The sequence below is a fragment of the Eriocheir sinensis genome, chromosome 56 (genome assembly GCF_024679095.1).
Source record: "Eriocheir sinensis breed Jianghai 21 chromosome 56, ASM2467909v1, whole genome shotgun sequence".
Classification (NCBI taxonomy): Eukaryota; Metazoa; Arthropoda; class Malacostraca; order Decapoda; family Varunidae; genus Eriocheir; species Eriocheir sinensis.
In genome coordinates, this window is record NC_066564.1 from 1,114,240 (window position 1) to 1,126,503 (window position 12,264).

Consider the following 12,264-nt stretch of genomic DNA (forward strand, 5'->3'; position numbering starts at 1 on the left):
AAAATATTTTCCACCTTATTTTCTTGCCCGGACGACGAAGATTATTCATGACTCATCTAATCAATGTACACACACACACACACACACACACACACACACACACACACACACACACACACACACACACACACACACACACCTCATTATTTCTCTATTATCCTATTGTGTTCACTTCCCCCCACGATTTTTTTTTTTTTTTTTACTGTTCTCTGTATTTTTTTGTATTGGTGTTATTTCTCATTCTTTTCTTATCCCTATCTTTTATTCTTCTCTTTCTCTTTTCTTATCTTTATTCCTATCACTATTTTTTTCCTCAATTTATTTCCCCCACGATCTTTTTTTTTCTATTGTCTGTTTTCTATTTATTATTTTTCATTCTTTTATCCTTTTTTTCTTGTTCTCTCTCTCTCTCTCTCTCTCTCTCTCTCTCTCTCTCTCTCTCTCTCTCTCTCTCTCTCTCTCTCTCTCTCTCTCTCTCTCTCTCTCTCTCTCTCTCTCTCTCTCTCTCTCTCTCTCTCTCTCTCTCTCTCTCTCTCTCTCTCTCTCTCTCTATCTCTCTCTCTCTCTCTCTCTCTCTCTCTCTCTCTCTCTCTCTCTCTCTCTCATTACCTTTCCTTAATTACCGGTTCCTAATTACCTGTACCACCTTTACCTTTACCGGCGTCCAGGTGTGTCCCCTTCAGAGCGTCCTAGAATGTCCTTAAAATTTTATAATGTCCGTGAGTCGCTGGCCTTAACGTCTTCATGGTCACTTTGCCCTCATTCTGCCCCTTTCTTATCACTGTTCCCTCCTCTTGTAATATCCTCTTTTTTTTCATTTATTTCACTTACCTCATATAATTCTTTCTTGTTTTCGTGTCATTCTCCTTTATATTATTTTATCCATATCCGAGTGTTCTTTCCTCTTTTTGCTTCTTTTTTTTTTTCATTAATCTCATGTTCTTGGTATTCTTTCTCTCTTTTCTTGTCATCCTCTTCCTCTCCTTCGTTCCCTTCTGTCTCGTTATTCTTCTGTTTTTCCGCTTCATTCTTCTTCTTTTTGTTTTATCTCTTTCTTCATCTTGTCATTCTTTCCTATTTTCGTTTCATTTTGCTCCATTTTTTTTCTTTCTCATCGCTTTCGTATTCTTTCCTCTATTGCATCTTTTTTTTTGTTTTTCATATTTATATCATCAACTTCTTATCAGTCTTTCGTTTTTTTCGTATAATTTCCTTCCTTATTTATTTCAGATCGACTTCACATTATTCTTGCCTCTTTTCGTTTTATTCTCCTCCTTTTTTCTATCTCTTTATCTCATCTACTTCTGACCCATTCTTTTCCTTTTCTACAGGAGAGGAGGCAGCTCAAGGGTAACAAAAAGAAGCAAAATAAAACCCCGCCGGGAACGTAAATGATGTCTGCTAAATAAAGGTAAGTTCATAAAGCTGCATATATTTCGTTATGGGGTGCAAATTATTGTTATCGCATTCCCTTGTTTCCTAGTTCCGTTACGTTTTCTTTTGCTTTTTTTCGGGGGGTCTAAAGCAAATCCTTCCATGAGGCGTGAAAGGTCAGTTAACAGGTTGACATCAATTTTGTAATGGAATATAAACCTTTATCGCTTGTCATTGCGTCTCATTCCACTTTTGTGTAAATCTAACTCGCTAATTCTTCGTGATAAAAAAGGGTTAGTTTAGGGAGGCGGTGGCTGAGTGGTTATCCCTCCTCTACATCCCCTTCCCCCCCCATCCCGTACCTTTCATCACCACCCCATAACCCAGCCCCTCAACCCCCCCTTTTCTTTTCCCCTCTACCACGCACCATCCCAAAAAATGCCTCACCCCCTTCACCCCTTCACCTCTATGTCCCTTTCATCTCCACCCCATAACCCACCCCCCACGAACCCCCCTTTTCTTTCCCCCTTTAAAATGCACCCCCCAAAAAATACCTCACCCCCTCCACCCCCTCCACCCTTTCATCTCCACCCCATAACGCACCCCCACTAAACCCCATTTTCTTTCCCCCTTTAAAATGCACCCCCCAAAAAATACCTCACCCCCTTCACCCCCATGTCCCTTTCATCTCCACTCCATTAACCCCCCCCCCTCAACCCCCCGTTTTCTTCCCCCTTTACGCCGCATCAACAAAAATGCCTCAATAATCACCCCCTTCCCTCTCCCCTCCCTCAGTCCTTTCATCCCCCGCCCCCGCCCCCCAATAAGCATAATCCCGCCAAATGTAAAATAATTAAATGTAAATTGCTCTCATTACAACGCCTAATTGCGAATTTTCCTCGGCGGTCGAATAAAGTTGGCTGTCTTTTTTCCCATCTTCCTCCTCTTTTTTTTTTTTTGCCTTATCCTCCCCTCCTTTCCCTTTCCCCCCTCCCCCATCCCCTCCCTCCCCTCCCTTTTACTTCTCTTCCTTCTGCTCCCTCATACCTCCCTTCCCTCCCTTTACCTTCTTCCCCTTCATTCCCACCCTTAACCTTTCCCTCCCCTCCCTTCCATAACCTTTCCCGTCCCTCCCCTCCTTTCTTCCTCCCTCACCTTCCTCCCCTAACCTTTCCCTCCCCTCCCTTCCCTAACCTTCTCTGTCCTTCCCCTCCTTCCTGTACCTTCCCTTTCCCTCCCTTCTTCCTCCCTCACCTCCCTCCCCCCCTTAACTTTCCCCTCCCTCTCCTTACCTTCTATCTCCCTTTCTTCCCTTACCTTCTCCTCCCCTCCCCTCCCTTTCCATACCTTCCCCTCCCTCCCCTCCCTTCTTGCTCATTTCCTTCCCCCTCCCTTTAAGCTCTTTTCCCTCCACTCTAGCACCCTTCCCTCCCCTTCCTTCCATTATCTTCCCTCCCTCCCCCCCCCGTCCTTCTTCCTCACTCCCTCCTCTCGTTAGGGTGACCGCAAGGGAGAGAGAAAATGCCGGTGCAGCGTGGAACCAGCAGACAGAATGACCATGGGGGGGGGGGGGGGGGTCAGGTGGAGGGGGGGAGGGGAGGAGGGAGGTCAGGGGGTTAAGGCGTACAAGCTGAGACATTTTCATTCGTGTGTGTGTGTGTGTGTGTGTGTGTGTGTGTGTGTGTGTGTGTGTGAGGAGGGAGTTTTTTTTTGTGTGTAGTTTGAATGCATCTCAATTGTAGTAGTAGTAGTAGTAGTAGTAGTGTTGTTCTTGTTATTGTTAATTGATGTTTTTTTTCTGCTAATCCCTCTGCTAATCTATTTATTTTTTGTATCATTCCCATTTTTCTTGTTATTATCATTATCGTTTGACGTAACAAAAAAGAAAATAACACGAACAAAAAAAATGAACAAAAACAACGAGCAGAAAAAAAGCATTTGCCAGAAAAAAAAAGACAAGAAAAATATTAAAAAAAAATCACCCACCACTACCACCACCACCACTACCACCACCACCACCACCACCATCATCATAATCATCAGTAGCAGCAGGAGGGGGCAGCAGGTGGCGCCTCTGCTCGGGTTAATGGTCAAGTCTCCCCGTTCGCAAAATTTACACCAGCCGAGCGAGAGAGAGAGAAAGAAAAAAAAAAGGTCTTATGATAATGGCGAAGGTCAAATGAATCTTAAAGAAATGGCATTAATTTTTATCCGCCGTAAATGGAAAAGTTTGGGAGTTCTTATGCGCTGCCGTAGGAGGGAATTTTCAGAGCCGGGCCAAATTTTCAGAGCCGGGCCATATTCAACCTTTTCAGAGCCGGGCCAAATTTTCAGAGCCGGGCCATATTCAACCTTTTCAGAGCCGGGCCAAATTTTCAGAGCCGGGCCATATTCAACCTTTTCAGAGCCGGGCCAAATTTTCAGAGCCGGGCCAAATTCACCCTTTTCAGAGCCGGTCCAAATTCATACTTCTTGAGCAATTTATTATTTTTTCTCTTGGGCATTAGGCGCGGCACGCAATATCTTACGGAATTTTACTCAAAGGTTTTTTTTTTTAATATTACACAACGCTCAAAGTTTATGGCGTTTTTTTTATTTTCCTTCACTTAACGCATTACTTCCGCCTGTGATATTTAATGTATAAGAAGAAAACGTGCAAGAAGATTTTTTTTTACTCCAAATTTAAACTTTTTTTTCATATATATTACACAATCTTTAAAGTCTATGGTGTTTTTTATTTTTTATTTTTTTCCTTCCTTCCGCCTGTGATATTTACTGTATAAGAAGGAAACGTGCGAGCAGATTTTTTTTTTTTACTCCAAATTTCAACTTGTATTTTAGGGAGTTTCACGTCAGCTGAGCAGAGCAGGGAGTGGCGACACGGCGCTCCTATACACTCATCTTTTATGGGGCAATACGTGTCCCACTGCAGTGCCGGTGTTACTGGTGAAATAGTAGCGTTGGCAGTAGTAATAGCAGTAGTAGTCGTAGTAATAGTAGTAGTAGTAGTAGTAGTAGTGGTAGTAGCAGTAGTAGTAGTAGTAGTAGTAGTAGTAGTAATATACCATAAGTAGTACTATTAGTGGCGTGCCCTGTAACACTAGCAGTTGTTGGTAGTCTTTCTGTATTATGTATGTATATAGATAGATTGATAAATAGATAGTTAGATAGATAAGTAGATAGATAGATAGATAGATAGCTGTGTGTGTGTGTGTGTGTGTGTGTGTGTGTGTGTGTGTGTGTGTGTGTGTGTGTGTGTGTGTGTGTGTGTGTGTGTGTGTGTGTGTGTGTTGCTAAGCGTTAACATGCAAATTATCTATAGCGTACAGGCGTAAGAGGATTTACATTTGTTTGACAGTCACGTAAAGTAGTGTAGCACAGCTGCCAGTATGACGACACGTAGGATTGTAGGAATGCAGATCGACTGTTCGACGCGGGAATAACGTCTATGTGAAGTGTGAAGAATTCTTGACAATCGATAGAGGAAAGCAATGATTGGATTTGCATTAGATTTTAAAAATATCATAAGTAAAGGTCATGGTACATAAGCATTGTCAAACTACCACCAGGATCATAAAACTTCCCCTGGGAATGCCCGCAACCCCTACGAAAGCCTTGTCAGATGTGTATGCATGGGCGCCGATATGTTAAAGAATACTCAGTCAAACCTCTCACGGCTCGTATAGCGGCTTTGTACGCATCTTTAAATCCACTCCAAGTCCCTCCTGAGCGTGCCAGTCATTCTGAAAGGCGACGTCAGCTGCTGGAACAGGCTCAAGGCTCAGAATGGGCCGTCAGTGTTTCAAACTGTCGCACTACAATCTGACTTTTGTGTTGTGATTGTGTTTCTTGTGCTGTTGTGATGTGGTGGTAGTAGCAGTAGTAGTAGTAGTAGTAGGAGGAGGAGGAGGAGGACAGTACGATTTCTAGTTAATATTTTCTGTTTTCTTTTCCAGTGAATCATAAAACGTCACGACTCTTCTGAAGCATTTTTGTGTATCGGCCACAGAAGATGACTGATTTTGGGTTCTATTTCCTAATTTCCTTGTTTTTCCCTTTTCCTTTTAATTCGCCTCGTAGCCTCTGTTATATAGTAAGCAAAAAGTAGCCTTCGCGATTTAACGTTTCTGTTGATTATTTTATGTGATCTTTCCTGTCTTTATTTGGCTTCAGTATATAAGTCAACTTTTCTACCCATTTTCAGTTCTCTCTTCATGATTATTCTTTTAAGGCATTTATCTTTTTGCTTCTCATCTTTTTCCTTCTCATGTTTCTCTTTCTCATTTTTCTCCTCCTCGTCCTTCTCCTTCTCTTCTCTCTCTTTCTCATTTTTCTCCTTCTCATCTTTCTCCTTCTCATTTTCCTCCTCCTCATCTTTCTCCTCATCTTTCTCTTTCTCATTTTCCTCCTCCTCATCTTTCTCCTTCTCATCTTTCTCCGTCTCCTTCTTTTCCTCCTCCTCTTTGTACTGTCATCTTCCTTATGTTCTCCATCTTCTCATTTCTCTACAGTATTCAAAGTCAACTTCTCTGCCCGTTTCCAATTCTCCATAATTATTCTCTATAGTCATTTATCCTTTCTCCTCCTTCTGATCTTTCGACTTCTTCCTCCTCTTTCTTATCCTCCTCCTCCTCCTCCTCCTCTTCCTCCACTTCGATGATGCTCTTAGTCTGATCCTGCTCCTTAAAGTGCTCTCCTGAGTCTTTCCTGAAACTTTGATGTTTAACGCACCCCCCACCCCCTCTCTCTCTCTCTCTCTCTCTCTCTCTCTCGCTCGCTCGCTCGCTCGCTCTCGCTCTTTCTCATTTACGCCGGCAGACTTTCCATTCACCGTCCCTGATTTTCCTAATTTTCGCTTCCTTCATCATGCTCGCCTTTCCAACCTTTATGCGATCGCCTGCAATGCTTGAACCGCGGGAGCTAACGAGGTGAGCAATGCAGGGGCGGAAAACATGCAGTAGTTTTAGGAGCCAGCAGCAGTAGTAGTAGTGGTAGTAGTAGTAGTAGTAGTAGTAGTAGTAGTAGTAGTAGTAGTAGTAGTAGTAGTGGTAGTAGTAGCAGTAGTAGTAGTAGTAATAGTAGTAGTAGTAGTAATAATAGTAGTAGTAGTAGTAGTAGTAGTTGTTGTAGGACTTGGTAGTGTTATTGCAGCCTTAGTAGAAATGACGATATAGATGATACGAGTCCAATTACCCATTTTCTTGGAGTTGTTGTTGAGTTTGCAGGTCGTTAGTAGCAGCAATAAGTATTAGAAGTAGCTGGTATTGTAGTTCTTGGTATTGTTGCTGTATCGTTAGGAGAAGAAGTAACTATATAGATGAGGCTTCCAGTAAGAACGTCCAATTACTCTTTTTCCTCGGGCATTCGTGGAGGAGTTCACAGCGAGACGAAGGGAAAAGTTTGTCACGGGAAGGGAAGGGGTTGGAAGCAGCGTTGCCGAATTATCGTACACACCGTATTGCATTTTCGTAGTTTCTTACTGATATCTATAGCAAAAACAAACAAACAAACATCAATATATGACAGTTTTAACGCTTACTTTAATATTCTTTCGTTATTTGTGTAGGTACGAGAGTTTGAAGCTTAAAAATGATAAATACAATGTGGTGAATACGATAATCTGGCAACACAGGTGGGAAGGGAAGAGAGAGAGCGAGCGTGTGTGCACCTTCGCCAATTATTCTCATGGGGACGAATCTTCTCAAGAGGAAAAAGGTAATCACATCCTGCTTCTGCTCGTCCTCCTCTGCTGGATTATCTGGAGCGAAAAAGAAGCTTAAAAAAGGAAAATCGAAAAATACCAATGAGATAAACTGGGTCTGAAAAATAGGAAGCGGAGATACGTGAGGTGGAAAGGAAATTAGAATGGGCGATGTTATGTGAGAGAGAGAGAGAGAAGATCTGAACGCAAATTCCACTAAAGAACGGAACTTTATAATGACCTCCACCGCAGAACACTCGAGGCTTTGGAAATTAACCGAAAGATACATTTAGAAGGAGAGAAAAAAGGTGAACTGTGTCGCGCATTTTTCCGTATTTCATTTTTTTTGTTTTTTTTGCCCTGAATGTTTTTTTTTTTTTTCGGATCTATTTGTTGTGTCCGTCGTCATTTTCTTTCATCCTTTTTTTGGCCTTTCTAATTTCTTCTTCTCTATTCTCTCTTTTCTTCCTTAACTGGGGGGGGTTTCTTGCAATATTCATCGTTATTTTTGGGGTTTATTTCACTTTCCTTTCGTCTAAGTTCGTTTTCCTTTTCTCTCATCCTTTATCGGGTTTTATTATTTATTTTTTCTCTTCTTCCTTAACCGTTTCTCTCTTTTTTTAATATTCATCGTTATTTTGGGTTCATTTCACTTTCCTCTCGTCTATGTTCGTTTTCCTTTTCTTTCATCCTTTATCGGGTTTTATTATTTACTTCTTCTCTATTCTCTCTCTTCTTCCTTAACTGTTCCTCTCTTTTTTTAATATTCATCGTTATTTTGGGTTCATTTCACTTTCCTCTCGTCTATGTTCGTTTTCCTTTTCTTTCATCCTTTATCGGCTTTTATTTTTTAGTTCTACTCTATTCTCTCTCTTCTACCTAGACTGTTTCTCTTTTTTTTGCAATATTCATCGTTATTTTTGGGGTTCATTTCATTTTCCTTTCGTCGTAAGTTCGTTTTCCTTTTTTTTCATCCTTTATCGGGTTTTATTATTTATCTCTACTCTATTCTCTCTCTTCTTCCTTAACTGGGGGGGTTTTCTTGCACTATTCATCGTTATTTTTTGGTTTATTTCACTTTCATGTCATCTATCTTTCGTCTCTAGTTTCATCCTTCTTCAGTTTCTTTCATCCTTTCTTTTAGCCTTTAGTATTTCCCAACTTAATGGCGTCAACTATTTCTCTTCTTTTTGCAACCTTCATACTTTTCCCTGATTTCACTTCCTTTTCGTCTACGTTAGTCTGGACATTTTCCTTCATCCACCTTTATTATTTCTTTACGAGCTTGCCGCGACTGCTTCTCTCCTTTGTAACCTTCATCTCAGTCCCTAATTTATCTAACCTTCATTTCGTCTGGACATTTTCTCTCTCCCTCCCGACGGAAAAGTTTGCTTGCGTGTGATCGAGATTCAGAACCCGGCGTCACCAGATTTAGTTTTCACGTGCCGTCTCGCGTCACGCTTTTGCATATCGTAATGACCTCCCTGATTCCAGCTGCGTATTTTTCATCCCTAAATAGACTTATCCTTTATAGACGACGACGAGGAGGAGGGAAGCAAAACTAGGCGAGGCGAAAGATTGCATGACTTATTTATTTTTCTCGGTAATTTATCAGACCAAAAGAAGGAGGGAATGTGAGTGAGCGGTGTTATCTAATGGCTGTCTTTACGTTTCTTTTCTTCTTCTTCTTCTTCTGTTTCTTCTTCTTCTTCTTCTTCTGCTTCTGCTTCTGCTTTTTCTTCTTTTTCTTAGTAGTAGTAGTAGTAGTAGTAGTAGTAGTAGTAGTAATAGTAGTAGTAGTAGTAGTAGTAGTAGTATTTATTAGTATTAAGGGAAGCAAAACCAGTAAAAAGGCGATTCGTGTTCTCGTATTTTTTCTCTCATTACTCTTTTTAATATTTCAGACTAAAATAAAGAGGATGAGATGTGAGAAGTCATATTCCATGCCTCCCTTAAACGTCATATTATTTTCTTTTAATATCTCAGGGAAGCAAAAACCAGCAGCAGCAAGGCGACTCATATTCACCTTACTTTTTCTACCATTACTTTTTTTTAATTTTTCAGCCCCCCCTAAAAAAAGAAAAATGTGAGCAGTTCCCTTGACTTTTTTTTTCTCTGATACTTAATAAGGGAAGCAAAAAGGAGAAAGGCGAAGGTGAAATGAGAAAAAAGAATGCAGATTTTTATTTATTTTTTGCAGATTTTAGTCTTTCAAACGTTACTGATTTAGACTGTACGAAAATATAGATAGATAGGTAGATAGATAGATAGACAGAAACATTCATACATACATACATACATACAGACAGACTTTTTTCTCATTTAATTTTGCCCTAGAGCTGCTTCCCTTGCTGTAAAAAAAATAAAAACATACACACATACATACATACATACACACATACACACACACATACAAACATACATGGCACCAGCGTACATATCACAAAATCCATCAACATAACTCCACATGACCAGCTCAGCATCTAGAATCCAGTATAGCTCACAAAATAATATGGCAAGGCGAAAGAAACCGAAAATGAAACCAACCCCGCACATTGATATTATTCATACGATCTGCATATTTCCATTCACCGGCGTGGCTGTGTCGTATCCGTGCGGCAGAAGTAGATAATTTAGACCAACTCGGCACCACTTTTGATATCGGCAACACAGCTCTTTTTCTTTTCTTTTTTTTCTTCTTTTTTTTTTGTATCCCCTCACGACTATTGCCTTCAAACTTTCCCTTCTTGTTTTTTGTTTTGTTTTTTGTTAGGTTAGCTGAACAAGATGGAAGAAGTGCTGTTGTTTGACCGTCCAAAAGTAGTAGTGGTAGTAGTAGTAGTAGTAGTAGTAGTAGTAGTAGTAGTAGTAGTAGTAGTAGTAGTAGTAGTAGTAGTAGTAGTAGAAGTAGTAGTAGTGTTAGTAGTAGTTCTTCTTCTTCTTCTTCTTCTTCTTCTTCTTCTTCTTCTTCGTCTTCCTCTTCTTCTTCGTCTTCTTCTTCGTCTTCGTCTTCGTCTTCGGGAACTTCAAGCAAAACCAGATGGAAGAAAGTGCGGCTTGACCGTCCAAAATTAAGTTAGTTCTTCACTTAAAATTCCAGGGCAGGAGGTTGACAGGTGAAGGGGGGAGGGGAGGGGGAGGTGGAGAGGGAAGGGGGAGGGGGTAGTTCGAGTTGGCTTCACCCCAGTGCCAAGGAGACGAAAAATTTACTGAGTGAAGTCAACCGTGTTTTCCCTGCGTCTGACCTCCCCTCCCCTTCTTCCCCTTCACCCTTCCTCTTCCCATTCCCCTTCTTCTTTCCCCTTCCTCTCTCCTCACTTTTCGTCCCCTTCCCATTCCCCTTCTTCTTTCCCCTTCCTCTCTCCTCACTTTTCGTCCCCTTCCCTTTCCCCTTCTTCTTTCCCCTTCCTCTCTCCTCACTTTTCGTCCCCTTCCCATTCCCCTTCTTCTTTCCCCTTCCTCTCTCCTCACTTTTCGTCCCCTTCCCTTTCCCCTTCCCCTTCCCCTCGATTCATCTGACTTTCCTTTCCCTGTTTCCTTCCCTTCTTTTCCTATGACCTCCCTCTTCTCGTCCCTCTCCTCCATTCATCTCATTTTCTCTTTCCCTTTTTCTTTCCTTCTTGTCCTTAGGCCTCCCTCTTTTTGTCTTCCTCCTTCTCATATCTGAGTTTCTTTTCCCTTTTCCTTCCCTCTTCTTTTCTCTACCCTTCCTCTTTTCGTATTCCTCCTTTATATATCTGACTTTCCTTTCCCTTTTTCCTTTCCTTCTTTTCCTTTGACCTCCCTTTTCTTGTCTCTCTCTTCCATTCATCTGATTTTCCTTTCCTTTTCCTTCCCTTTTCTTTTCTCTAACCTTCCTCTTTTCGCATTCCTCCTCCATATATATTACTTTCCTTTCCCTTTTTTTCCCTTCTTTTCCCTTGACTTCCCTCTTCTCGTCTTTCTCCTTCATATAATTATCTGACTTTCCTTTCCCTTTCCTTCCCTTCTTTTCCTGTAACCTTCCTCTTCTCGCCTCTCTCCTCCACCCATCTGATTTTCCTTTCCTTTTCCTTCCCTTCTTTTTTTCTCTAACCTTCCTATCCCTCTCCCTCTTGAATTTCCTTTCCCTGCCTGACTTTTCCTCTCTTTTTTAACCTTGCCATATGGTCAACTGCTTTGCCCTCCCCTACCCCTCCTTCCCCAGGCTGACCTTACCTCTTCTGTGCGACCTTGCCATATGTTCCCCTGCACCCCTGCCTCCCCTGCTCCCCCTCCTTCCCCCTGCCTCTCTTCCCCTGCCTTCCAGTACACGGTTCTTCGGGCTGAGCATAGACAGACACGGCAGAGTGAAGATAATTGCCAGTTAGACCCAAGAGGCGTGATAGAGCAGCTTATTTTTCTCTCTCTCTCTCTCTCTCTCTCTCTCTCTCTCTCTCTCTCTCTCTCTCTCTCTCTCTCTCTCTCTCTCTCTCTCTCTCTCTCTCTCTCTCTCTCTCTCTCTCTCTCTCTCTCTCTCTCTCTCTCTCTCTCTCTCTCTCTCTCTCTCTCTCTCTCTCTCTCTCTCTCTCTCTCTCTCTCTCTCTCTCTCTCTCTCTCTCTCTCTCTCTCTCTCTCTCTCTCTCTCTCTCTCTCACTCTCTCTCTCTCTCTCTCTCTCTCTCTCTCTCTCTCTCTCTCTCTCTCTCTCTCTCTCTCTCATCTGCTATTTTGTGATTATTTAGCGTGTGTTCGTGTGGGGAGGGGGGGAGTCTGGTTCTGAGAGAGAGAGAGCGAGAGCGAGAGAGAGAGAGAGAGTATATGAGCTTGAAATGGAGGCTGAGGTTAATGTCATCTAGTGCTACGCTGAGTCAACATAATTCACTCCTTTGTTTGCCTTGAAGTAGCAGCCTGACCTTACTATTGCTTTTGTTTTAATCTCATTACCTGACTACCTTATTTTTTTTTATGTTTCGCCTATTGCGCCGGTAGGGTTTGATGGTAAGACCTGTTGTTCGATCCCAGCCCATTGTGGCGCAGGCAAATGTTTTATAGTGATGCCATTATTGCTTGGCTAATGCTGCCCTCCCGGAGCTCCACTTGATCCTCTTCAGAGAGTTCCGCCAGAGTCCGGGTTGATAGGTGGTCATTAGGACAGTATGTGGGTGTATTTAAGCCACTCGGCGATGACTGGAAATAGTCCGCTTGTAGCTTGTAGAACACCCACACCCA

General features: G+C 42.0%; 1 long non-coding RNA gene across 1 annotated transcript in view; it reads left to right on the plus strand.

The window, feature by feature from the left end:
• The window catches only part of LOC126984146 (uncharacterized), a 76,500-nt gene that overhangs the window by 46,470 nt on the left and 17,766 nt on the right, over nucleotides 1-12,264 (plus strand). The window contains exon 2 of the long non-coding RNA XR_007736443.1: nucleotides 1,332-1,411. This is a non-coding gene — a long non-coding RNA (uncharacterized LOC126984146). The remainder of the gene's footprint in view (nucleotides 1-1,331; nucleotides 1,412-12,264) is intronic.